General features: G+C 42.5%; 1 protein-coding gene across 1 annotated transcript in view; it reads left to right on the plus strand.

Annotated features, from left to right (window-relative positions):
* The first annotated feature begins 12141 nt into the window (after positions 1–12141).
* LOC131246240 (stemmadenine O-acetyltransferase-like) overlaps positions 12142–27739 on the plus strand; it is a 43925-nt gene continuing 28327 nt past the window's right edge. The window contains exon 1 of the mRNA XM_058246164.1: positions 12142–12303. The gene's annotated coding sequence lies outside the window, so the exon portion shown is untranslated. The remainder of the gene's footprint in view (positions 12304–27739) is intronic.

The following is a 27739-nucleotide window of genomic DNA, read 5'->3' on the forward strand; positions in this document are numbered from 1 at the left end:
TTAGCCTCATTCAAAGTAGGTGGGTCACACGTGTGGACCCCACCCATGATGCATGCATTTCATCCACTCCATCCACCGTCCAGCCTGCTGGACGGTGGGGTCTGTTGGAAGCTTGGACAATCCACACCGCCCAGCCAGGTAGAGAGTGGGCCCACCTTATGTATATGTTTCATATATCCAGTTGTCCATTTTTTAAGACGTGGGACCCGTGCACCCACACATGCCACATGTGTGGGGTGGGCCCACCTTGATGGATGTATTCTAATCCAACCATCCGTCCAGCGTCTAGGTGTGCATGCTGGACCCTATTTAAAATAAAAAATAAAAAGATAAAGATAAAATTATATATATATTATATCATATATATGGATGTATGTATGTGGTGGCCCCACGTGGGACCCACCTTTGAGGGAAACTGGTTGGTTGATGTGCCTATAGCAGTTATATAGCTGTTGTATTGATGTCAGCAGGTCTGGTGGACCCAGTCATGATGTATGGGTTTTATCCCAGCCGTCCGTCCATCTGGATTGATGTCAGCAAGTTCCATGGACCCCACTTTGATGTATGTATTTTGTGTCCACACCGTCCATCGTTGTGTGGGCTGGATCACGAGGTTAGTGTTAGATCCAAACCGTCCATCCTCTTTTGGAGATCGTCTTAAGGCTTAAAATGAGTAATGAGGAAGATCTGCCTATCAGGTGGACCACACTACAAAAAACAGTGGAAGATGATCGTCGACCATTGAAACCGTCTAGGGTCACAGAAGTTCTGGATCAATATGAAATTTGTTTCTCACCTAAATTCAGGCCTTTGTGACCTTATGAACAGATTGGACGGAAAATGAATGTTATGATGGGCCCTGGGAATTTTAAACAGTGGAAATCATTATCTCCACTGTTATTTGTGGTATGTTCCATATGATCCTCCGATATGATTCGTTTTTTTGGGGTAACTCTCTAAAATAACCTATTAAATAGTTGCATGGTGTAGCTGATGCGGCCCACCTTGACGTATTTTATGGCCCATCTGTGAGGCCCACTTTGATGTATTTTGTGGCCCATTTTTTAGGCCCACCTTGATGTATTTGTGGCTCATCCGTGAGGCTACTTTGACGTATTTTGTGGCCCATCCGTGAGGCCCACTTTGATGTATTTTCTAGCCCATCTGTGAGGCCCACCTTGATGTATTTGTAGCTCATTCAAGAGGTCCAATGAGATGTATGCGTGGCCCATTTGTTGAGGCCAATGTGACGTATTTATGGCCCATCCGTTAAGGCCTACGTTGACGCAATTGTGGCCCATTTGATGAGGCCCGATTTGATGTATATTGGCCCATATTATGAATCCCAATATGATGTATATGAGGCCCGATATGATATATATGTAGCCCTTGAGTAAGGCCCATGTAATATGACCCATGATAATATATATTAGGCCCTTGTGTGAGGCCATGGGCCCACTATATGTTTGGCTCTATGTGGGCCACTCCTTGGGAGTAATGTTGGTTAAATGTCTACATTGATGGGCAATGATGGTTAAATGTCAACATTGTGACCTTCCTTTAGGCCTTGATAGGCCTATTCTCATCATTCTCTTAGTGGATTAACCCAAATTATTAGGCCCCATTGATGTTGCATGGTTCATCCTCGCCGTAGACTCCGTGCTACTAGAATTGATATATCCATGGCTGAGAGTTGATCTTCATATTATAGTTTAGATCGACTGTTCATCTACGGACCCCGCCTTGCATATAGGCTGATTATTAAAGCCGATTGTCGAGGCCGATTATCGAGGCTAATTATCGAGGTTGATTATCAAGGCCAGTTATCGAGGCCGATTATTAATACTAATTATCGAGGTCGGTTATCGAGGCTGATTGTCGATGTCAATTGTCAAGGCCGATTATTGAGGCTGATAAAGGAAGCCGATTGACGAGGTTGATTATCGAGGCTGATTGAGGAAGCCGATTGATGAGGTTGATTATCGAGGCTGATTATCGATGCTGATTATCAAGATCGGTTATCTAGGCCGATTGTTGAGGCCGATTATCGAGGCCGTTTATCGAGGCCGATTATCTGTGCCAGTTATCGATACCGATTATGAGTATGTGACAACATAACATTATAATACATACCCATATGCATCATCTGTATTTTTGTTCTAAGATGTGATTAACCATTGCATATGCCATATGGTAAGTTGTTTATGAGACTCCCTGATAGACGAAGTCGTCCCACATGAGTGCACGGTATGCGCTAGATTAATGCATGATTGGACTATATGACTCATGCATCTCACATTTGTGTGACGGGATCACTTGGCGCCCTATCGATATCAGGGCTGTGGCCTCCACAGGATCATCGTAGATGGCTGAATGGGATACCAAAAATATTTGGTTCTAACATATAAGCACCTTGGATGTCCGTGGGTGAAAGTTCCTAAACTCCCGTGGCTAGGGGATGCTCCAACGTCTAAACCAAGTGGAGGACATGAGCGTCAAGTGCCGAATATCATGAGGCTGCGCTTTTCACTGTGTCATGGTCGGTTGGGAGGGGGTGTGACCTTATCCGTCCGAGTGAGGGGGTTGTAAGTAGATTAAGTTTGACCTGCTTACAAATGGGTCCGCTATCGACAAGACGGGCTAATATTGGCAGGCAGGTAGTGAGGTCTTTTTCACTCACTGGGCTGCGCGACCGGCAGGGGTGGTAGCCATCTTGGACTGTATTAGACCCTAGTGATGATCTCAAAGATGTACGATACTGATATGTGGACTTACTGAGTAGGCATACTCAGCATTTGATTGATTCATTCATTCATACACTATCCACTTGGGCTGATGGTGCGTAACTATTTATTGTGTACCTTCGTAATGGCTAGGATTTTAGTTGGGGCGCGCGACTAACCTGAGATCAGGAGTTTATCACATGGAGTCTGGCTATCCAAATTTAGGTATGAGACTGGTTTGGATAGAAGTCCCTTGTGATGAACCCTATAACCTGTGATACTACGTACTATCATTCTGAATTCACACTCCAGCTTGGTCATTTCATTCGCACCGCATATTGCATTACATCGGCGGCATATGACATTTTGAGTTGCTATGTTTCTACATTTATATGGCCTAAATGAGGTTGACCATATTCGTGGACCCGTCAAGATTTACATATTGTGTTACATCCTCAGTATATGATATTTGGCTTACTATGACTCCTCATTACATAGTTGATCTATATTGTTTCCTCATTATATGGTATTTGGCTTATTATGACTCCGCATTACATAGTTAATCTAAATTTTTTCCTCAGTATATAATATTTGGCTTACTATGACTCCGCATTGCATAGCTAATCTACATTGTTTCCTGAATATATGATATTTGGCTTACTATGACTCTGCATTGCATAGCTGATCTATATTGTTTCCTCAGTATATGATATTGGCTTATTATGCTTTGCATCGCATAGCCTGGATAAGGCTGATAGTAATTATGAACTTACCGACATGTTTCCGCATTGCTCTGATATTGTAAACTTGACACTTACCTTGCGCACACACTTACACCACCCTGTAAACTCTCTATAAGCTTATGCATGATAGATGCATACAGGTGGCGCCAGGATGCAGCTGTAGCTTAGTAGGAGCAGGAGCGTGCAGTCGAGCTTTAGGAGTTTCCATTATTATTATTATTATTGTATTTCTCTTTATGTGCATTGTACCTTAAAGTTTTTTATCATAGTGAAGTTTATGATGCTATTCTTATGGTTATTGTAAGTGAGTTATGCTTATGGTTATACTTATTATGAATCAAATTGATGTTTAAAATCCTCCTTGTAGGATCCTAGGATTGGAACCTTTTATATGGATGCCGGGAGCTGAGAATGGGGTATTACGGAGGCCATTGGCACCGAATTCAGTGATCGAGAATTTTGTGAGCCCGATTTTCGAGTTTAGGGCATGACAAAAACAGAATGAACAATAAGGATCTTACAGCCACGACCCTTACCAAAGATAGCCTAGCATTTTTCGAATATGAGATGACTAATGATAGACTGCAGGAGGAGAAAATGTAGGCTATATGGGTCGTGGTTGTCATGTTATATGGGTTATAGTTGTCATGGATCGTAGTTATCGTGTTATGTAGGTCGTGGTTGTCATGTTATATGGGTTGCGGTTGTCATGTTATAAGGGTCGTGGTTGTCATGTTATATGGGTTGCGGTTGTCATGTTATATGGGTCGTGGTTGTTATGTTAGAGTCAAGGCCTATAAAATGAAGACCACGACCCATATAACATGACAACCACGACCCTTGAGGGTCGTGGTTGTCATGTTATATGAGTTGTGGTTCTCATTTTATGGCCAAGGCCTATAAAATGAAGACTACGACTCATATAGCATGACAACCATGACTCTTACCTCATGAAAACCACGACTCATATCATGATAACCATGACTCATGACAACTATGACCCTTACGACACTACAACCACGACCCTTATTGCATTACAACCACTTGATGCGACCTATACAACTATACAGATATTGTTTACACGACTATGGCGTGACTTGCACTAACTTGGTGACTACATGGGATAAACATACATAAGATCCTTACCGTCCATTAGATGAAACGATCTATTTACATCGTGGATACTAAATTTCATTTAAATATAAATCTTAAATAGACCATAACGTAGAGATGACTATTGATAGACTGCAGGAGTAGAAAATGCAGGCTATATGGGCCGTGGTTGTCATATTATATGGGTTGTGGTTGTCATGTTATATGGGTCATGGTTTCACATACGGATGTGGTTGTCAATGACGATCCAATATAGATGACAATCACGATCCAGTACAACTGTGAACCATGACCCATATAAAATAACAACTACAACCTATGAAATCTGACAATCACGACCCTTCTAACATGATCATGATTGTCATCCATATTAGATCGTCATTGACAACCACGTCATGATTGTCATATTATACGGGTCATGGTTGTCATGTGATATGAGTCATAGTTGTAATGTGTTAAAGGTCGTATTTGACATGGATCATAGTTGTCATGAGGTAAGGGTCGTAGTTGTCATGATATATGGGTCGTAGTTTTCATTTTATAGACCTTGGCCCTAAAATGAGAACCACGACTCACATAACATGACAACCACGACCCATGGCATGGGTTGTGGTTGTCATGGATCATAGTTATCATGTTATGTGAGTCGTGGTTGTCATGTTATATGGGTTACGGTTGTCATGTTAGGGTCAAGGCCTATAAAATGAAGACCACGACCCATAAAACATGACAACCATGACCCTTACCTTAAAGGTCATGGTTGTCATGTTATATGGGTCGTGGTTCTCATTTTAGGGGCAAGGCCTATAAAATGAAGACCACGACCCATATAGGATGACAATCATGACCCTTACTTCATGACAACCATGACCCATATATCATGACAACCACGACTCATGACAACTACGACCCTTATGATACTATAACCACGACCCTTACCGCATTACAACCACCTGATGCAACCTATGTTACTATATAGATATCATTTGCATGACTATGGCGTGACTTGTACTAACTTGATGACTACATGGGATAAACATAAATAAGATACTTACCATCCATCAAATGAAATGATCTATTTACGTCATGGATACTAAATTTCATTCAAATATAAATCTTAAATGGACCATAACGTAGAGATGACTATTGATAGACTACAGAAGCAAGAAATGCAGGCTATATAGGTCATGATTGTCATATTATATGGGTCGTGGTTGTCATATTATATGGGTTGTGGTTATCAATGATGATTTAATATGGATGATAATCACGATCCAGTACACCTGTTAACCATGACCCATATAAAATGACAACCACGACCCATGACATCTAACAATCACAACCCTTCTAACATGATTGTAGTTGTTATCCATATTAGATCGCCATTGATAACTACGTTGTGGTTGTCATATTATACGGGTCGTGGTTATCATGTGATATGGGTCGTGTTTGTAATGTGTTAAAGGTCGTAGTTGACATGGGTCGTGGTTGTCATGTTATATAGGTCGTAGTTGTCATGTTAAATGGGTCGTGGTTTTCATGTTATATGGGTCGTGGTCGTTGTGTTAAATGGGTCGTGGTTCTCATGTTATATGGGTCGTGGTTCTCATATGATATGGGTCGTGGTTGTAATGCGGTTAAGGATAGCCATTGGTACAATAGCCTAAGGCCCACAATGGGGTGATCCGTTCCATCCACCTTCTCAGTCAGCTCGTCATGGGCCCAAAAAGTTACCACACGAGCTCTGGATCAAGCTGATATTTGGGCCCTAGTCATAAAATGACACAACAAAAAGGATGGGCGGCATGGATTATACACACTACAATGTGGGCCCATATGAGTTGTGGTTTACATGGGTCGTAGTTGTCGTATTATACGGGTCGTGATTGTCATGTTGCATGGATCGTAGTTTCACGTATTCACTTCCTTTTATAACAAATTATTGGTACCCTAGCTTAAGGCCCCATAATGGGGTGATCCGATCCATCCACCTTGTCGGCCAGCTCGTCGTGGGCCCAAAAAGTCCTGCTTGGGTAGTATTCACTTCTAACAAGCATCACAGTGAGCTTGGAAAGTTTCTATAGTCACCATTATTTTCTATTTTCTAGCCCACACGAGCACCGGATCAGGCTGATATTTGGGCCCTATCCCTAAAATGACACGACAAAAAGGATGAGCGGCATGGATTATACACATATATCAATGTGGGCCCATATGGGTCATTGTTTGCATGGGCCGTAGTTGTAATATTATATGAGTTGTGGTTGTCATGTTGCATGGATCGTGGTATCTACGTGTTCACTTCCTTTTCTACCAAACCATTGGTACCATAGGTTAAGGCCCACAATGGGGTGATCCAATCCATCCACCTTGTCAGTCAGCCCGCCGTGGGCCAAAAAAGTCCTAACATGGGCAGTGTACACTTTTAACAAACATCACAGTGAGCATGAAAAGTTTCAACAATCACTATTTTTTTTTATTATGTCGGCCACACGAGCACTGGATCGAGCTGATATTTGGGCCCTAGCCCTAAAATGACATGGCAAGAAGGATGGGCGGCATGGATGAAACACATACATGGTGGTGGGGCCCACAGACCACCGAGCACCCGCCATTGGCTAGTGGTAGGGGGAGTAAGCCAATCCGTCACTTTCTCAGGTTTTAAAATAGAAGGTAACTTCTTATTTACTCCAAGACCGTACTACTTTTGAACCAAGGACATGGGCATTTTCGTCTGAAATAATATCCAGAAGTCGTCAAAAGGCCACTCTTGGGAGATATGGAATGTCATAGTTTTCTAGGCAAATTTCCCAAACTTCGAGGTCAGTACAGTTAAAATCCTATTTTTAAAATCAGGCTAGAATGGGACTAATACTTTCAAAGCTGGCTCACCCCATCCCAACTTATTATAATTTTAAAAAGTAGTTAAAATTTCATTTACGAAGAATTGAAAATTTTTCATTAACCTTGGCTGCGGAGTGGTGAAAAAGCTAAGGGAAGAGGTAATTTCATGTGAGAGGGATCGCTAGCATGAGTTTTGCATGAAATCCACCCCGATCACTAGGTATTTCACCCCACATCAACTGTAGAGTGGAAAAATTAGCTCCGTCCATATTCCAGGTGGACCATCTGATTGGAAATAGTGTATAGGGCTACCTTCACCTTCCAAACTGTTTTTCTTTATATGGCCCACATAAAAAATGGATGGGACATATGTTTTGACCCACGACCTCTGCTTTGTTATGATATCTAATGGTTCGAATGGATTTTATAAAAGCATCACAGTGGGTGGCCCACTAAAATTACAGGTCATCGTAAGGTTTTTGGCCACAAGCATAATTTAGAATTACACGTATAATGATCCGAGTGGATCTTTTTTTTTTCTTTTTTTTTTCTTTTTTTTTATAGGTTAGCTTTAGAGCTGGGCATTAGACCGAGTCGAATTAGATTCGGTCCAACTCGACTCGGTCCGAAACGTAGTTGACCTGATCCGAACCCGATCCGATCCGAGGCCGAGTCCGGGACACAGGACCCGAACTAATCCGACACTCGGTTGGCCTGACCCGAACCGAGTCCGACTCGGTCAGGGAAACCGAGTCAGATCGGGTTGGGTATGATTCGGATTGGCTTTTTTTAACGGTGAAAATCATTGTCCTCGCTGCTATTTTCAGTGTGGTCCATTTGAGCTTTAGATATGATTCGTTTTTTTTTTTCCAAATGCTCTAAAATGATCACGAAAAATGGATACACGGTATGGATATAATAAATACTTCATTATGGGGCCCATGTGATGATAATGAGCGGAAACCGGATTGGCAACTCCCTGCCACACCAGCCCCGTGGTTGATGGTCGGTGCTCTGTGGGACCCACCATGATGTGTGGTTTTAATCCATTTTATTCATCCATTTTTAAAGATCATTTTAGAACTTGACCCAAAATATGAGAGGGATATAAATGTTAGGTGGACCACACCGCAGGAAAACAATAGCGATTGGATATCCACAATTAAAATCCTCCTAATGCCCAACGTATTGTTTCTTTGAAATCCAATCTGTTGATTAGGTCATAAAGGTCCAGATGAATGGAAAAAATAAAAAATAGATTGATCCAAAACTTTTATGGCACCCAAAATTTTTTTAATGGTAACGCTCATTCAACACTGTTTCTTGCAATGTGTTCCACTTAAGATTTGGATAAACCTCATTTTTTGTCTCACACCATAAAATGACTTGGAAAAATAGATGGACGGCATGGATGAAACACATACATCATTTTGGGGCCCACAGACCACCAGCCACTCCATTCCCATTTGAGCCGTTCATACAACTCGGAGCTCGAGGTGCTACAGGCTTTACGTGTACATGTACACGGTGTGCAGCGTGCCGTGCATGGAAGTCCCTACATTGCTGCCTTTATATTAGTAATTTCTGTGGGTCTGATCATGGAACATGTGTTATATCCAAACCGCCCATCCATTTGGTGAGCTAGTTTTAAGGCTTGAGATGAAAAATAAGGTAGATCTAACCATCATATGGACCACATTGAAAAAAATAGTGGGGATTAAACGTCTACCATTGAAAGCCTTTTTGGGGTCATAAGCCTCACGAAAGTTTTGGATCAATTTGAAATTTGTTTTGCCTCTTAATTCAGGTCTTTGTGACCTTATGAACATATTGGATGGAAAATAAATGTTATGGTGGGCCCTACAAATTGTTTAGCAGTGAAAATCATTATCTCCGCTGCTATTTGTGGTGTGGTCCACATGATCTTTGGATATGATTCATTTTTTGGATGATGTTCTAAAATGATCTCTAACAATAAATGAACGGTGTAGATATAATAAATACATCACTATGGGGCCCATGTAACTTTGATCACCTTTGAACCATTCGTACAACTCGGAGCTCGAGGGAGCGTCAGTGCTCGTCTTCGCACGACACACACCTCCAGCTATAATAGCTATCCTACCCTACGACAACTATATAGCTGTGTATATGGTACACTAACAAACCTCTTTTCTTGTTATACTAACTAGACTTTGTTGGGGCCCACCGTGAATGCATGTGGTTTATCTACACCATCCATTCGTTTTTCCAGATCATTTCAGTGGTTAAACCCAAAATTGATGCATATCCAAAGCTCTAATTGGACCATACCACTGGAAAAGTAGTAGAATTACTAATAAGAACCACTTCAGATCGGGACGGTCCGGATCCATTCGAATCGGAACGGTCCGGATTGACCGTGACCCAATCTCGATCTGAAAAAATGTCAGATCTGGATGGCCCTACCCTATCCGCACCGATCCAGGCAGTCAGTTCAGTTCGGAACAGGTCGGATCGGGTCTAATCGGATCGGATCCACCGGATCGGGTCAGATATGCCCAACTCTAGTTAACTTTTTAGTACACACCCATTGTGTGTACACACACTCCATGTTAGCCACCCCCACTAGAGATCGATACCAAGACCTCGAGTGTTGAAACGAGGTATCTCCACTCAGTCTGCCAGTTGAGCTATGGATTTGGGTGTATCCGAGTGAATCTTTGATATACATGACGGTAGGTCGCCTAAAAAATAAAGGTGGGCGTCTAGAGAGGTTTATTTTAAAAACACGTCAGTCACGTGGGAGTGTGCCGTGTGCATCTTGCGCGTGATTAGGTGTTACCCAGGTAACACCTTATTGTGGGGCCCACCTTGACGATATGTTGTATATACACGCCGTAAATCCTTTTCTCTAGCTCATTTTAGTAAGTAATTACAAAAGTTAAACTAATCAAAATCTCACGTGGACTACGGCACAAGAAACAGTAGTGATTGAGTAACTCGCCGTTAAAAACTTTAACGTGCCCATATTTTCATAATGTTTATTTCCCATCCAACCTATTGATTAGGTAAAGGAGACCTAGATGAAGTTAAAATACAAAGATAATCTTGATCCAAAACTTTTGTGGGCCATAAACAGTGTTTAATGGTCATTCATCACTGTTTCCAGTGGTTTGGTTCACCTAAGATTTGGATCTTCTTAAGGTTTGCAATCGCATCATAAAATGAGACGTAAAAACAGATGGTCGAAGTGGATATACTTTAACTTGATGAAAGTGTTCCCCACACGGTTAAGGTAACACCTAAGAAGCTGTTACCCGGGTAACAGCCAATCCGCTCCCGTGCATCTCGATTCTCGAGGGGGAGTGGATTAGGTGTATCCCGGGCCTCACCCAAGATGGTACGACTCTTATCGTGAGGCCCAACTTGATGTATATATTCTAAATCCATGCTGTCCATCCGTTTTTAAGATCATTTTAAGATATTAACCAAAAAAAAGGAGTAGATTAAATTCTTATGTGGACCATAAGATTGTAAACATTGGTTATTGGCCATTAATGGGTCCTCAAAGTTTTGGATCAAGCTTATATTTGTTTTTATCCCTTCATCCAAGATTATGTATGGAAAATAAACATTGCTGTAGGGCCCAAGAAGTTTTTAATGATAAACATTCATCACCATTGTTTTCTATAGAACGGTCCATCAGAAATTTGTATCTTTTTTAATTTTGTGCTCATGTCATAACATGAAATGGCCAAATGGATGGACGGCGATATGGTATAAATACATTAATGTAAGCCCGCTGCATTGTGCTGGCTGCTGGGTGAGTTTGGGAAGCACCTAATCCGCCCTCCCATCCAGGAGATACTTTCTCACCGTTACGGGGAAAAAGGCCTGCGACTTGGGTGGGCTCCACAGGGGTGTTTATCTTAAATCCACCCGGCCCATTGGCTGTGTTACACTATCTTAGGCCCATGGCCTAAAAATCAAGTCCTGAATCAAGAGGGCTGGGCTACACGATTTGAAAAAAGTATATAAGATAATGTTCACCTTTAAACTGATTCCGTTAGTGTTACTCACCTGAATAAGGGATGGTCCTGATTTTTGGGCGCTATTCCTAAATATTGGTGATGTCACATCTAATGTTTGGAGTGAATTTTATTTAATCATCAATGCTGTTCCGGTAAGAATCAAGGGTGCGTCTCTCTTGCAACTGATACCTTTGGTGTGGCCCACCTAAATCAAAGGTCATCCGAATATTTGGTGAGATTACACATCTAATAGTTGAAATATATCTCACAAAGACATCACAGTGGGCTATAGATTAAAAAAATTGACTGACCCATGATTACATAGCCCACCTTGATGGTAAAGAGAAATCCAACCTTATATTTATGGGACCATCTTAATAACTATTTAAAATCCAGTCTAACCATTAGATACCACAACAAAACTTAGCCCTGATGTCCAAACATCAGGCCCATTCATTATTCAGGTGGGTCACATGAATGGAAATAGTTTGGAAGGTGAGTGTTTCCATTCATGTGATCCACGTTAAATACAGACAGTGCCGAGTTTTGGACTCTATACTTAAAATGGAGTGACACATCTAGTGATGAGGACAGATATTACTTAAACACAATGGTGGGCCCACCCAAGCCGAAACCCAATAGGTTCGACTTTCCAGTTCAAAGAAATAACCGTGGGTATTCCTCTCTCTCTCTCCGTCCCTCCCTCCCTCCCTCCCTCCCTCCTCCAACTGATTCTCATCCTTCTATAATTCTCTCACCACCAACTCCCCTCCTCTCAATTCTTTCTGCACTCCAACAGACCAAGTCCTTGCCGCCATTAAAGGGCACTCGGCCATTGAGCAGTCAAGTCCTTAGCCATTGCAGAAGGTTTGTCTCTCTTTCTCTCTCTTGATCACAGAACCCATTAAATGAACATATATGATATCTTAAATGAAACATGCCAGAGGTAGGAGTCGACCCGCCAATTCGGATCTCGGGTTCGGGTTCTGGTCAAGCCCTGTAAAAACATTCTAGGCCAGACTCGGGCTGGCCTATTTTGGCCCATCACAGGCCCTGTCTGGGTTTAGGCTCAGGTTAAACACTACAGCCCTTACCGGTCGTTGACACCATGCTTCTCCCGCTCATTTGCTTTGCAATTGCAGAGCACGTTAATTAAAGTTTTTGATGTGTGGATCTTCGTGGTCCCCACCATAATGTTTCTATTAGATCCACACCGTCCATCCATTTTTCTATATCTATTAATTTCATTATACCAAAAATGACTCATTTTTAAGGCTAACATCGATCACACCACATGAAATAGTGGGGATTGATAAATTACTGTTGAAACCATCCTAGAGTCTACCATGACGTTTATTTGCCATCTAAACTGTTCATTAGGTCACATGGGCCTGGATAAAGGGGAAACACAAATATCAGCCTGATCCGAGCCTTCTGTGGCCTCAAGAAGCTTTCAACGGCGGTTCCCAAATTCCACTGTTTCCAGTGGTGTGATCCAATTAACGTTTTTATTTGCCTAATTTTTATAACGTATTATAAAATGATATTAAAAAATGAATGAACAGTGTGGATCTAACACATACATCTTTATGGGCCCACATAAGATACACCACGTCAAAACTTCTGGTTTCCTCTCTCCAATCGGAATGCGCAACATACAGCGCAGCAACAGGATGTTTGGGGGAGCGCAGGTAAGACCTTAGTGGGTGTTACCCTGACCATGCAGAGACAACCTTGATTTATGCGTTATATATCCATGCCGTTCATCCATTTTTTCAGCTCATTTTAGGACATGATCCCTAACTCAAGTTGATCCAATCTAGGTGGACCACACCATTAGAAAAATGATGAATAACAAGTAAAAAAACTTTGTGGGCCACAAAAGTTTCCGATCGAGCTGCTATTTGTATTTTCGGTTCATCTAGGTCTTCTTGGCCTTATGATCAACAGGTATGATGGAAAATAAACAGTACGGTGGGCCCTACCATAAGGGTAACACCCAATAAGGTGTTATGTTAACTAGTAACACCTAATTCTGAGGTCTTGGTATGGATCCTAGAGAGGGTGGATAACAGTGAAACTGACGTGTACTAACAAGCTAACAAAAAAAAGAGGTAACACCTAATCCGCTCTTGAGACCCCAAGCTACGTGGGGCAAAGTAACACCTAATCCGCTCTTGAGACCCCGAGCTACGTGGGGCCCACCTTGATGTTTGAGAGAAATCCACCTCACCTATCTGCTTTTCTAGATCATTTTAGAACAAGTGCCCAAAAATGAGGCAGGTACAAAACTCAAGTGGGCCGCACGACAGGAAATAGTGAGGATTGAATGTCCACCGTTGAAACTTTTGTAAGGCCACAGAAGTTTTGAAGCCTAACTGATTTTTAGACCTGCCTCATTTTTCTACCCATGCCCTAAAATGATATGGAAAAACTGATAAACGGATGAATTTCTCTCAAACATCACAGTAGAACCCACCCAACTTCGTTCGCAGGAAGTTACTGGGAAAGGCTTTTGCAGGCATCACAGTGGACCCACCACTTCCCAGGCATCAAGTTTCTGCCAAATGCTTTTTCAGGCAATCCGCCTTCAAGGGTGGGGGTGACTGTGAGGGGTGCGGATTTAGGTATTAACCGGGTATCGGCCCAGTGGATGTTACGCTTAGCGTAGTGCCCACCTTCATCATATGTTGCATATCCACTCCGTCCATCCTCTTCTGCCGCTCATTTTAAGACACGGGTGCCAAAAATTAAGCGAACATATCCAAATCTCAGGGGTACTACGCCACAAGAAACGGTATGATTGAATGCTTACCATTAAGAACTTCCAAAGGGCTACTGTGAACATATCTTAATGTTTATTTGCCATATAACCTGTTGATAAGGTCGACTAGAACTAGTTGCAGGGAAAATGCAAAGATTAGCTTGATCCAAAACTTTCGTGGCCTATTTTTTCTTTTTCTTTTTTCATTAATAGTTATTCACCAACTTTTCCAATGCTACGGTCCACCGGAGATTTGGATCTGTTTTAGTTCCGAGATAACATCCTTAAATAAGCTGAAAAAATAGATGGACTGCGTGGGTATGAAACACAATCCTTGAAGGTGGTCCCACAGTAATGGTAACACCTAATAAGATATTAAGTTAATCCACTCCCAGAGAGAGGGGGAGCAGACTAGATGCGGCCCGGCCTCACCCACAAAGGTCCAGTCCTTACCGTGTGGCCTACCTTGATTTATTTATTGTATATCCACTCTGTTTATCTGTTTTGGTAGATCATTGTAAGTTAGCCCACAAATAAAGTAGATCCAAATCTAAGGTGGACTATGCTACAGGAAACGGTAGTAATAATGCTTATTAAAAATTTTTTAGGGCCCACCATAATGTTTGTGAATGTTTATTTTCCATCCCACCTATGGGTAAGGACTCAAAAACCCTACAGGAATGGTAAAAATAAAAATAATAATAATAATAATAATAACTATATATATATATATATTAAAGCCTTCATCTAAAACTGCACACAGTTTTTGACAGCCAGTCATCACTGTTTCCTATGATATAGTCCACGTGAGATTTGGATTTACTTCATTTCTAGGATCATGCCTAAAACTAATTAGCATTGAAATGGATGGATAGCATCGATATGGCATACATATATTAAGGTGGACCCACGCACGGTCTTGGATGAGGCCGGGCCGCACCTAATAGGCAGATTGCTAATGAAAGACGATTGAGGAGAGCAATGACATGTCAAAGGTGAAACTTCTGTGGGCTTGATCGTAATATATGTGTTAAATCTATACTGTTCATTTGTTTTTCTAGGTCATGTTAGGGAACCAGAATAAAAATGAGGCTGATCCAAATCTCAAGTGGACCACATCACAGGAAACAGTGAGAATTGAACACGTACTATTGAAAACTTTAGACATATGAGGCTCGGATCAAGGTGATATTTGTGTTTTCCCTTCATCCAGGTCTGTGTGACCTGATGAACAGGTTGGATGGCAAATAAACATCATGATGGGCCTGGGAGGGAAGTTTTAAATGGTTGTGGTTCAATCCCTACTATGTGGAACATGGTCTAATTGAGCTTTTTGTTTGCCCCGTTTTTGGCCAATGCTCTAAATGGATCTAGAAAAATGAATGGAAGGTGTGGATATAACACATACACCATGGTGGGTCAACGGAAGATCCACACATCAAAATCAAAATCGTATGTATTGTTTTTCTTATTTGACTTTAGCTGAGGTCATCTGCACTGACTTGGACCAACTACGGCACATGAATCATCGCTACCTTCAAACTCTTTGTTAATAATTGGGATGTTGACAATCCTAACACCTCACTATCGACCTAATTAGTAGCACTGTGTTAGGGTAAAATTCTCATAAAAGAAGAGAGCTTTCAAATATTCTTACTATCCCATTAACGTGTTTTGAAAACATTTTCGGAAGATTAGGAATTGTAAGGATTTTGAGTTTACATAATATTCAATATCAAGAAAGTGACGGTGACTAAATTGGTTATTGGATCTACTAGAACTTAAATCTAATTCCTTCATTTTCTTTATAGTCATCTATTTATATGTGAATATGCTAAATTCTTACTGACATGATCTCTTTGTCGCCCACGAAACTTGAAAACGTATAACAGTGTTAGATATGAAATATTTTCTTGTGATGTTGTTAATGTGACCGGCGAATGTTAATCATGCTTCCAACCATGTCCTTTCATGAAACTCCAAGATTAATGGATGGAGTTGATTCCACACATATGCGATAGACCCCACATATAGTGTATGAATGCCTTTAAAAATAATCAAACGTTACATTTTTACACTTTCTACAGAGCTTCTTTCATAGAAAAGTAAAGATCGTGGGACCCACTACCACATTCCCTACGCTATTTCTCTCTGACATTTCTCTCATCCAACATGCATGTGGCATTCTTCGGCATTTATCTGAAAACTCCTCTTCTTTGAAGTCTTTTGTTTCTCTTCGTCATTTCTCTCCTCGGCGTCTATCTAGAATTCTCTAGCATTCATCCTGAAACTCCTCTTTATTGAAGCTTCATCCACCACTCCCACCAGTACGATCACACAGTTCTCCGGTGTTCCTACTATCATAGTAAACTACTATGTTAGTCATTTGTGAAGGTAAATAAAACCATAAATCACTGCCAAAATTATTTTTTTAAGAGATTAAGTTGTGATGTGATTTGACATAGTGTTAAGGAGGGTCGAAGAGGAGAAGTGATAACAATGTAGAATGTCCTTCAATAAGGGTCAAGGTTATCATACACTAAGGGTCGAGCTTGATAGTCAAAATTTAAAGAGTCGAGATTGGGCGGCGTGAAGGGTTGAGGTTGATAGCTGGGAAGGTTGATAAACACGACCCTTAACATTTGACAACTACAACCTTTTATAGTTAACAACTACAACCCTTAACATTTAATAACATTGACCCCTAGTGGATGACAGTCATAACCCTTCATGTTGTTCTGTTAACCTCGACCCTTAACAGATGACAACCTAGACCCTTCACATTTGACAACCTCGACCCTTTACCTTGGATAATCTGTACCTGTCCATTTTTAATGCACGTTAACTCACATTAGAAGATTATGTCTTACCGGCTCATCTTAATCTATTATGTGGGAAGGGTGTATATGATAATGAGAGTTTCTCGTACTTGGGTGGGGACTCGAAAGGGGTTGTTATGAAGGATGATATTACATATCAAGAGCTCAAAGATAAAATGCATTAAATTACGAAAACAATACCGAATGAATTTGATTTGAGAATGAAGGTTGTGTACATTGAAGTAATAATGAATTACTCTATCTATACAAATCAAATACAATAAATATCTCGAGGCATATATGATCTTATGTGGACAAAGTCAACCTACTCAGTACTGTATATATATAAAGTAAGGTGTACAACACTTGTGCAATAAAGGAGCGCATACTTTACATTATATTCAAACATATAGTTCCTTAATATGCAGCCTTCAAGTAATGATTGACGACTCGATGATTATGATATACATGGCCCTTAAAGAAATGATACATGTGATGATCGATGACTTGACGATTATGATATACATAACTCTTCAAGGAAAGAAACATGTCGTGATCGAAAACTTGACGATTGTGATATACATGGCCCTTCAATGAATGATATATGTCGTGATCGATGACTCGACAATAACAATATATTGTCATTTCAGTTGCTAGGTAGCGAGAACAATATAGATATTTCTGACCATTCGACCAATGATCAATGTCAAGATGGAAGAGTTGACGACTATGATATCCCCATGCCTTCCATCAATGCTACGTGTCTTGATCCCTCGTTTCAGTTTAATTCGCAGGCTATAAACTTAAATTTACAATTACCGGTCAAGGAAGAATATTAAGATATTCCTAAATCATCAACTCATCCAATACAATTTTCACTTGATATTTTCGTTGCTCCATCTGATATCATTCCATTTAATATATGTATAGCCAATGTAGCTTTTGTTAATGGAGATTATCAAATATATCCAGAAATAGTAGACAAACCCAAAGTAATATCTATCGAACAAACGTTTTAGAACAAAAGCCAATTTCATAATGTTCTTAACAAGTATGTGATGCACCACAAATTTCATAAAATTAAACAAGTAGAAATATGATTAAGTGAATTATAGAAGTTGTAGTTGGAGGATGTATGCATTAATAGTAGAGGCATAAGGATATTCAAAATAAAGACATACAACTCCAAGCATAAATGTAGCATGTCGTTTGAGGTGATACACCACTATGAGATAACTATCGAGGAGAGTGGACATGATATAGTAACTTCGAAGAGAAATTGAAGATATCATCGCTAAGCCACCAGTCTCAATAGTGAATTCGGCATTAGTCACATAAGTTTGAGATTGACTTGCATGCCAAAAGAAATTTAACATCGAATGAACGAGACATACATGGTTAAAATCAGCTACAAGAAAACATGAAAAGGTAAGAAGACCACAATAAAAGAATTCATGGGATCATACAAGGTGCCTTATAATGATCTTCCAATGTATCTTAATGAGTTGAAAATGACAAATTTAGGAACTATTGTGGATTTATAGCTGACCGAAGAAACAAGTAATTTCGAAAGATGCTTCATTGTAATTAAAAAATGTATCCGAAGCTTCCAAATTCATGTTCGAAAGATTTTATGTATTGATGCAACACATTTGATGAGAAGGTATAAGGGCGTTCTCTTCTTGGGTACGACACTCAATGAAAGTAATCACATCCTCTCAGTAGCATATGGGATCGGAGAATCGGAGAACAATACTAGTTAGAGGTAGTTCCTTCATAATTTATACAAAGCAATCAGGATCCTTCCAAGACTTGTTATTATGTCAGATCGTCACATATGGTTAGTCAGTGAAGTCCCTGCCATCTTGCCTTATGCAATTCATGGATATTGTGTACATCATATTTTAAAAAACAAGGTGTGTTTGGATAATTCAATGAAGAATTACTTTTGGAGTGTTGTTAAGACATGCAAGACATCTAGTTTTTAGGACATTCAAATGGCGAAGCTCACCGCATATCAGTTTCTTAATGATATAGATAAGGAAAGATAAACATTTCTATTCTTTTCCATTAAAAAATATAACATCGTGACCACCAACATTGTCGAGAGCATGAATGTACTTTTTCTGGATGTATGAGAGTACCCCGTGATGATACTTCTTGAAGCGGTAAAGACTAAAATCTAATATTTTTCATCTGTAAAAGAGATGAGGCATCGACATACGAAGGAACTTTGGGTCATTGGGCAAAGAAAAGACTGAGCGAACTTTATCACTCAAAAGTATGAAAGACGTGATAAATGAGTTCCAAGTGACATCGATGGGCATTATTGAGATAATGAAGCTAAGAGAGATGAAATGTACATGCGTGAATTCAATTATATGTTACTACCTTATGTGCATGTGATAGAAGCTTGCAATAAGTATTAATTCAATATTTATAAATATTCCTCCTCATATTACATGGAAGAATTTTACTGAAGAACATACCAAGAGTCGATTTACCCAGTGCTTGATGAGACTCAATAGAACATCCTGGATGAAATAAAAGCATTGTGTAAGAAGATTAAACCCTCACAAATGAGAAGATTTGTCAGAAGACCGAAGAATATTCGAATTACATCTCAAGGAGAAGATAAGCCAACCATTAAATGCTCGATATGCAAGTAAATAGGTCACAATTGACACCGATGCACCTTCCTCCCTCTAGGTTGACAGAATTTTGTATGTATTTGAGACTTTACGAAATATTAACCCTCTATTATTGTTTAAAAATGGCTATGTAAACGTGAAAATAATGTGTGATAATTCAATATTATATATGTTAATGTCGTACAATGATATATGTGGGATTGTCATCCATTAGTCGGTAGAATGATATCTTGACCCATTGTAGATGACAATCGCAACCCAAACTCAATGACCTGTCAATCTCAACCCATTATGGATGACAATCACGACCCATTATGGATGACAATCTCGACCCTTACTCAACTCCATATCAATCACTACCCATTGTTGATAATAATCTCGATCCTTACTCAATTCCTTGTTAATCCCAACCCACTGTGGATGAAAATCTCCACCCTTACCCAATGACCTACCAATATCGACCCATTGTGGATGACAATCACTGTCACGCCCCGAACTTAGAAACCGGGCTCACAAAATTCCCGATCACCAAATCCGGCGCCGACAGCCTCCGTAGTACTCCATTCTCGGCTCCTAGCACCCATACACCAGGTTCCGATCCCAGGATCTTACAAGGAGGATTTCAAACATGATTTTGTTTCAGTATAAGCATAACCATAAGCATAACCCATGAACAATAACCACAAGAGCACCATCACAAAATCCACTATGGTAAAAAACTTGAGTACAATGCGTATGAAAGGGAAATATAATATAATGAAAGTAACAGAAACTCCAAAAGCTCCACTGCACACTCCAACTGCGACGAGGCTATGACTGCGTCTTGGCGTCACATGCATGCATCAATCGTGCATAAGCTTATAAAAAGCTTAGAGGGTGGTGTAAGTGTGTGCGCAATATGAGCGTGCTCAGAATGTAAGGTCAGAGTAATGTGGAATCATGTTGATGAATACATGAATGTAAGCAGCCGTACCAAGGCTATGCGGTGCAAGATATGAATGCTATCGGTCATATCAAGACGATGCAATGCGAGATGCAACTCAATCATGCTAATCCTCATCCACAATTTCAAATATCAGTACAGTTCTCATTCTGGATAATCATTGGGGTTTAGTACACTTCAAATGACACTGCCCCTCTCTCAGCCGCACAGTCCAAGTGAATGTAAGAAACCTCACTATTCGCCTGGCTAATAGTCTGTCAATACCTATCCGGCGCGTCGATAGTGGACCCATTCACGAGCTGGTTAAACTCGGCCTAGTAATGCCCCCAACCCTCGGACGAGTAAGGCCATACCTCTTTCCAACCGACCACGACATAGTGGGAGACGCAGCCTCCTGGTATTCAGCCCTTGTGCAGCCATATATCCACTTGGTCTCGACGTTGCAGTCATCCTCTAGTATCACCGAGTTTAGGGATTTTCACCCAGTGACATCTATGGCGCCCCGATGCTAGAAACAGTATTTTCGGTATCCAATCTAGCCATCCACGATGTGTTTGTGGAGGCTATGGCCCTGATGTCGCTAAGGCATACAATAATCATAATCACACACATGCAAGTGCATGAATCACTCTACCAGATATGCAACAATCCTGCGCGTACTGCGTGCTCATGTAGAGCAACTCCGCCTATCAGGGAGCCCATAAACAATCTGCCCGAAGGCATATGCTATGATCAGTCACTCCTCATATCAGGCATACATATGATGCATATGATCATGAATCATGGATCTATACTAAACATGTTATGTAGTGATGAGCTCTGTTCATAACAAAGATGGGCCTAGACGGCCTACACACTACAAGTATGGGCCTAACAATGGCCCTAGGGAGAGTGACAATGTGGACGTTTAACCAACATCATCCTTACAATGTGGACGTCAAACCATCATTGCTCCCAAGGCATGACCGCTAAAACATCATTACATAAACCATGGTGGAATCACACATTGCAATGGGCCTTATGTACATCCCGTTGAGCCCTGACCCATGGGCCTCAGGTACATCAAATGGGCCGCATCACATGGGCCTCATATATATCAAGGTGGGCCTCAACAATGGGTCTCATATATCACATCGGGCCTAGTCAAATGGGCCGAACCAATGGGCCAAATCATCTGGGCCAATCGAATGGGTCGAATCAGATGGGCCGATCAAATGGGCCGAATCATCTGGGCCAATCGAATGAGTCGAATCAGATGGGCCAATCAAATGGGCCGAATCAAATGGTGGGGACCACTTGGACTTTAAATCTGATCTATTCTTTTGCTCAAGCCATAAAAATGATATCTTAATATGGTTGGACGGTTCGGATGCAAGACATGCATCATGGTGGGTCCCATGAATGAACGGCGTGGATGAAGCAGGTGGGGCCACAGAGCTTGGTGACGCCACTACAGCAGTTATATAGTTGGAGTGAGGTACACCAGTCGTCCCACCCTGGGACAGTATGGGATACAATACATACATCAGTGGGTCCCACGTGGGGCCCACCATAATGTTTATCTACCATCCAAGCCTTTGACAAGGTCACACGGACCCTGATAAAGAGGGAAAACAAATTTTATAATGATCCAAAACTCCAGTGACACCTAAGAGGGTTTCAATGGTAGACGTTCAATCCAACTATTCCTATGACTTGGGCCTCCTAGGTCACGTATATAGCTGATTTTTGGGTGGCCCATAGCTAGGAGGGAGGCCCACCAAATGCACGGCATTGTTGTTCAACTCACATCATGGTGGGGTCTGAGGTGGGGCCCACTGACCATCGTCCGTGCAAAGCAGCGGACGCTGCTTGCTGCAGTGTCCAGGGACACTGACAGCAACAGCGTCTGCTGTTGCATTTTTTTTATTTTCTATTTTCGGGTGGTTTTTCATGGGTGGGGCCCACATCTGGGAGATCTAACCCACTGGTTAGGTTTTATGCCTCATGACGGACCAAACGAGCCCAATATGCGATATATTTTGGTGGGTAGAAACATCAAGGTGGATTTTAATGGTGAAATCCACTATTTTCTATGCTATGGCCCACCAGATACTCGGATTAGCTCCATTCTTCAACTCAACGCCTAAAATGAGATGAGAAATAGGATAGATTGCGTGGATTATATACATGCATCAAGGTGGGACCCGCATGAGCGGCCCACCCAAAATTTTGGAATCAAGCTAATATTTGTTTGTTTCCAGTTCACGTCCAGCATCTCTAGACGCTGGACGGACGACTGATGGTGGGCCCACATGTATGGACAGTTTGATGCAACACATGCATCATGTGGTGGGGCCCACAATCACCAGCTTGGTGACGTTAGTACACACACTTCATGCCAGCCGCCCTTGCTAGGGATCGACACCAAGACCTCAAGTGCCGGAATGAGGCATCTCCACTCAGTCTGCCAATTAAGCTATGAATCTGGGTGAGCACTCCACGGTGGAGTCCCACCGTCCATGATGGACAGTGCGGATAAAACATAATTAGTGGGGTCCACTTCATCAAAACAGTTAGAGAGAGGGAGAGATAGAGAGAGGAGGGACCCCGTGACTATTGGCCCTCCATTCTTATATTGTATGCTTCAAACGGGTCCCACCACATTTGGTCCCACAAAAAGAAATTTAACGGTGAATCACCCACCTATTGGCCTCCTTCTTACTCCCTTGGACTCCTATGCTCCTTACCTTCACTTTTGATGGTGGTTGATGGACTTTTGATGGTGGGGATAAGAGATGAGAGGGTAGGGAAAGTGGGCCACACTTGGCATTGGGAGAGAGAGAGCTTGGACATGTGGTGTTGCTTGGGAGGTTTGAGAAATGAGAGAGAGAGCGAGAGGTGATGGGATGATATGGATGGGTGTTGTAAGGAATGGGATGGGGAGGTATGGGTTGGGTTGAAATTTTATAAAAGAGGGATGGGCAGGGGAGAGAGAGAGTTGACTTGTGAAAAGGGAGGGATGGGTGATGTACTTGGGGTATGGCTTGTACTTGACTTTGATTGATTGATTGATTGATGGGACATGTTGTAGAGATTCCTTCGAAATTCGCAACGCGTGAACGTGGGTCCACATCTTCTAGCATGGGTATCGGTTCGGTGCACGAGTCGCGGCATTGGAACCGCGGCGATGGCGTTGTCGCTAAGATATAAGTTTCGGATTGAGCCAACTTCGGTATGTGGGACTCGGCTTAGGATCATGTGCAAACGTCGAATACAGGTAGAGGGTTGCCGGAATTCGACCGGGAGGACCGTGGAAGCATATAGAATGGTACGGTCTAGGATACGAGTCTTACAACTCTCTCCTTCAAATAAAAATTTTATCCTTGAAATTTACATAATCATTACAAGTAAATATAACTCATAATAGAAAAGAAATCAAGGCATTGTCATATAAAATCGGAGACAACATACATGATACATCATACAATCAATCATCAAAGAGATGGGGATAACGCTCTCGAATCTCGGCCTCACGCTCCCAAGACGCCTCATCGACAGAATGGTGACCCCACTGAACTTTTACCAAGGGAATGACATTGGTCCAGAGGACCTGCTCCTTCCGATCAAGGATACGAACTGGCTGCTCAACGTAAGAAGCATCCTCAAGAACCTCCAATGGCTGCCAATATATAACAGGAACTACATTTGACCCACACTTCCTCAACATAGAGACGTGAAAAATGTTGTGGATGCCAGACAACTGAGATGGTAAGGCAAGCCGATTGGCCACAGCGCCAATGCGCTCCGTGATCTCGAAAGGTCCTATGAATCTTTGGGCAAGCTTGCCTTTCACTCCAAATCGAATTACGCCCTTCATAGGCGAGACCTTGAGATACACATGGTTCCCTACAACAAACTCAAAGGGACGACGCCGGCGATGAGCAAAACTCTTCTGCTGCTCTGAGTTGGTGCATCCTCTACCTGATGCTGACGTCTACTGCACAAGCTCGGGACCTAGGAGACGCCGCTGTCTGACATCGGTCCAACAACTCGGAGATCTGCACGGTCTGTCATATAATGCCTCAAAAGGAGTCATGCTAATACTTGCTTGATAGCTATTGTTGTATGAGAACTCAGCCAATCGTAGATGCTCATCCCAGCTATCCCTGAAGTCAATCGCGCTGGCCTGAAGCATATCCTCAAGGATCTGGTTGACACTCTTGGTTTGGCCATTGGTATGCAGATGATACGCAGTGCTGAGCTGCAAATCAGTGCCCATCGCTATCTGAAAGCTCCTCCAAAACTGAGTGTGAACCTCGAGTCTTGGTCAGAAACGATCGAGACTGCAACGCCGTGCAGTCTCACAATCTCCTCGATGAATAACCTCATAAGCCGGTCTAAAGGCCAAGTCGCACTAATCGCAAGAAAATGTGTCGACTTCGTCAGACGATTAACGACAACCCAGATGGCGTCGTGACCGCGTTGAGTCCTTGGCAAGCCCATGATAAAATCTGTCGACACGTGCTCTCACTTCCACGTCAGGACATTCAATGGCTGCAATGGATAAGGGGGTCTCTAATGATCGGCCTTGACACGCTGGCATGTGTCACATTCGGCCATAAAACTGGAGATTTGGCACTTCATCCCCGCCCAAAAATATTTTCAACTCATGTCACGATACATCTTCGTTGAGCCAGGATCGATAGAAAACCGCGATTGATGTACCTCAATCATAAGGTCTCTGCGTAACTCAGGAATATCCGGGACACATAATCGGCCTCTGAAGCGAAGTCCACCATCAGCACCAATCTACCAATCTGTTTGACTCTCAGATGCTACCTCTGTTCGATAATCTTGTAACGACTCATCTGTCTGCTGAGCCTCGATCACCCTTGTGACAAGAGAGGGTTGAATCGACAAGCTCGATAGTTGAACGATAGAAGACTGCAGACCAAAATCGAAGTCGTACTCTACTATATCCTCAAGCATCCTCCACTCCTGAATCATCATGTGTGCCACCGGGCCTCATGGCTGACGGCTGAGGGCATCCGCCAGTACATTCACCTTGCCTGGGTGGTACTGGAGATCAAAACCATACTCCTTCAGGATCTCCATCCAACGTCTTTGCCTCACGTTCAGCTCGAACTGAGAGAATAAGTACTTCAAGCTCTTGTGGTCGGAGAAGAGCTCAAACCTAACCCCATAGAGATAGTGCCTCCACACCTTAAGTGCGAAGACGACTACTGCCAGCTCCTAATCATGCGTGGGGTAGTTCAGCTCATGAACCTTGAGCTAACGAGACGTGAAGGCTACAGGTCTGCTATGCTGCATCAGGACAACACCTAAACCAATATGTAAGGCATCGGTAAATACAACAAATCCCTCACTCTCAGAACGAAGAGTGAGGATAGGAGCGGATGTCAGACGGTCTTTCAGCTCCATGAATGTCTACTCACATGCGTCAGTCCAAACAAAATCTACACCCTTCCGAGTCAACCTGGTCAACGGGGCTGTAATACGGGGAGAAGCCCTCAATGAAACGCCAATAATAGCCCGCTAAACCAAGGAAACTGCGGATCTCGGACGTAGTAGTGGGTTGACCCTACTAACGCACTGCCTCAACCTTCGAGGGGTCCACCGTGACACCCTCCCTCGTCACACGTGACCGAGAAATCTCACCTCCTCCTGTCAGAACTCGCACTTCTCCAGCTTTGTATACGGCTGGTGGGCACGAAGGGTCTATAAAACGATCTCCAGATGCTGCATATGGTTCTCACCGATCCTCGAATATATCAGAATGTCGTCGATGAAGACCACAAAAAACTGATTGAGATATGGATGGAATACCTTGTTCATCAATTGCGTGAAGACTGTGGGTGCATTGGTCAGTCTGAAAGACATGACCTGAAACTCAAAATGACCATAACGCGTCCTGAAAGCCGTCTTCGAGATATCTTCCTCTCGGACCCGAATCTGATGATAACCGGAACGCAGGTCAATCTTCGAAAAGAACTGTGCACCCTGCAGCTAATCAAACAATTCATCTATCCTTGGGAGTGGGTGCTTGTTCTTGATCGTGACCCGGTTGAGCTCATGGTAATCCACGTAGAGCCTCAACAAGCTATCCTTCTTCCTGACGAATAGTACCGGCGCTCCCCACGGAGAACTGCTCAAACAGATGAATCCCAACTAACGCAACTCGTCTAACTGTCGCTGCAGCTCACGCAACTCCATCGGTGACATACGGTACAAGGCCTTCAAGATAGGCGCGGTACTGGGCACAAGATCGATCTGGAAATATGACGACGCGGCGGCAATCCCAGAATCTCCTGGAACACGTCGGGGAAGTCACAAACAATCGGTAGCCGATTAATACAAGAGGTAATAGACTCCTCAACGACATAGGACATCAAGCAAGACAATGGCTCTCCTCTGGGCTCGGCAACGAACTGAAACTGCGGCAAGCTTGGTATGAAGAATGTGACTGTCCTCGCGGAACAGTCCAAGATGGTGTGGTACTCGGCAAGGCAATCCATGCCCAAGATAACGTCGAAGTTTGACATCTGCAGCACATACAAGTCGGCAGGCAAGAAAATCTTTCCCACTAACACGGGGCAAGACGAACAGAAGCAGCCCAATACTGTGGTCTTCTCGAAGGGCGTCGCTATGATTAATCCCTCACTAGTAGACTCTATCGGCTATCTAGTAGATCGACAAAAATCATCAGACATGAATGAGTGCGAAGCACCTGAATCAAATAGTACTCGGGCGGTGCATGTAGAGACTAGAAGTATACCCTCAACGACTCCTCTGGATGACTGCGGGTCCTGCTGAGCCGTATAGAATCTAGCCTAAGCTGGATGGGGAGGTGCCTGTCCCCTCTGAGGTCCCTAGTGCTGTTGCTGCCTCTACGGCGGCCTGTACTACTGTCTCTACTACTTGTGGGGTCTCGGTGGCTAAGGTGGCTGCAGTCGCTGCTATTGTCCTTGCTGCCTGGAGGCTGCTGCTGTGGAGGCTACTATGGTGCTCTCGGATATTACTACTAAGGTCGGGGACACTCCCTCCTATGGTGTCATATCCCACCACATCCATAGTTGGTATCAGAAAGCTATCTCTGAGGTGGTGTGGCTGGAAGTACCGATGG

This window comes from Magnolia sinica, chromosome 5 (genome assembly GCF_029962835.1).
Source record: "Magnolia sinica isolate HGM2019 chromosome 5, MsV1, whole genome shotgun sequence".
NCBI lineage: Eukaryota > Viridiplantae > Streptophyta > Magnoliopsida > Magnoliales > Magnoliaceae > Magnolia > Magnolia sinica.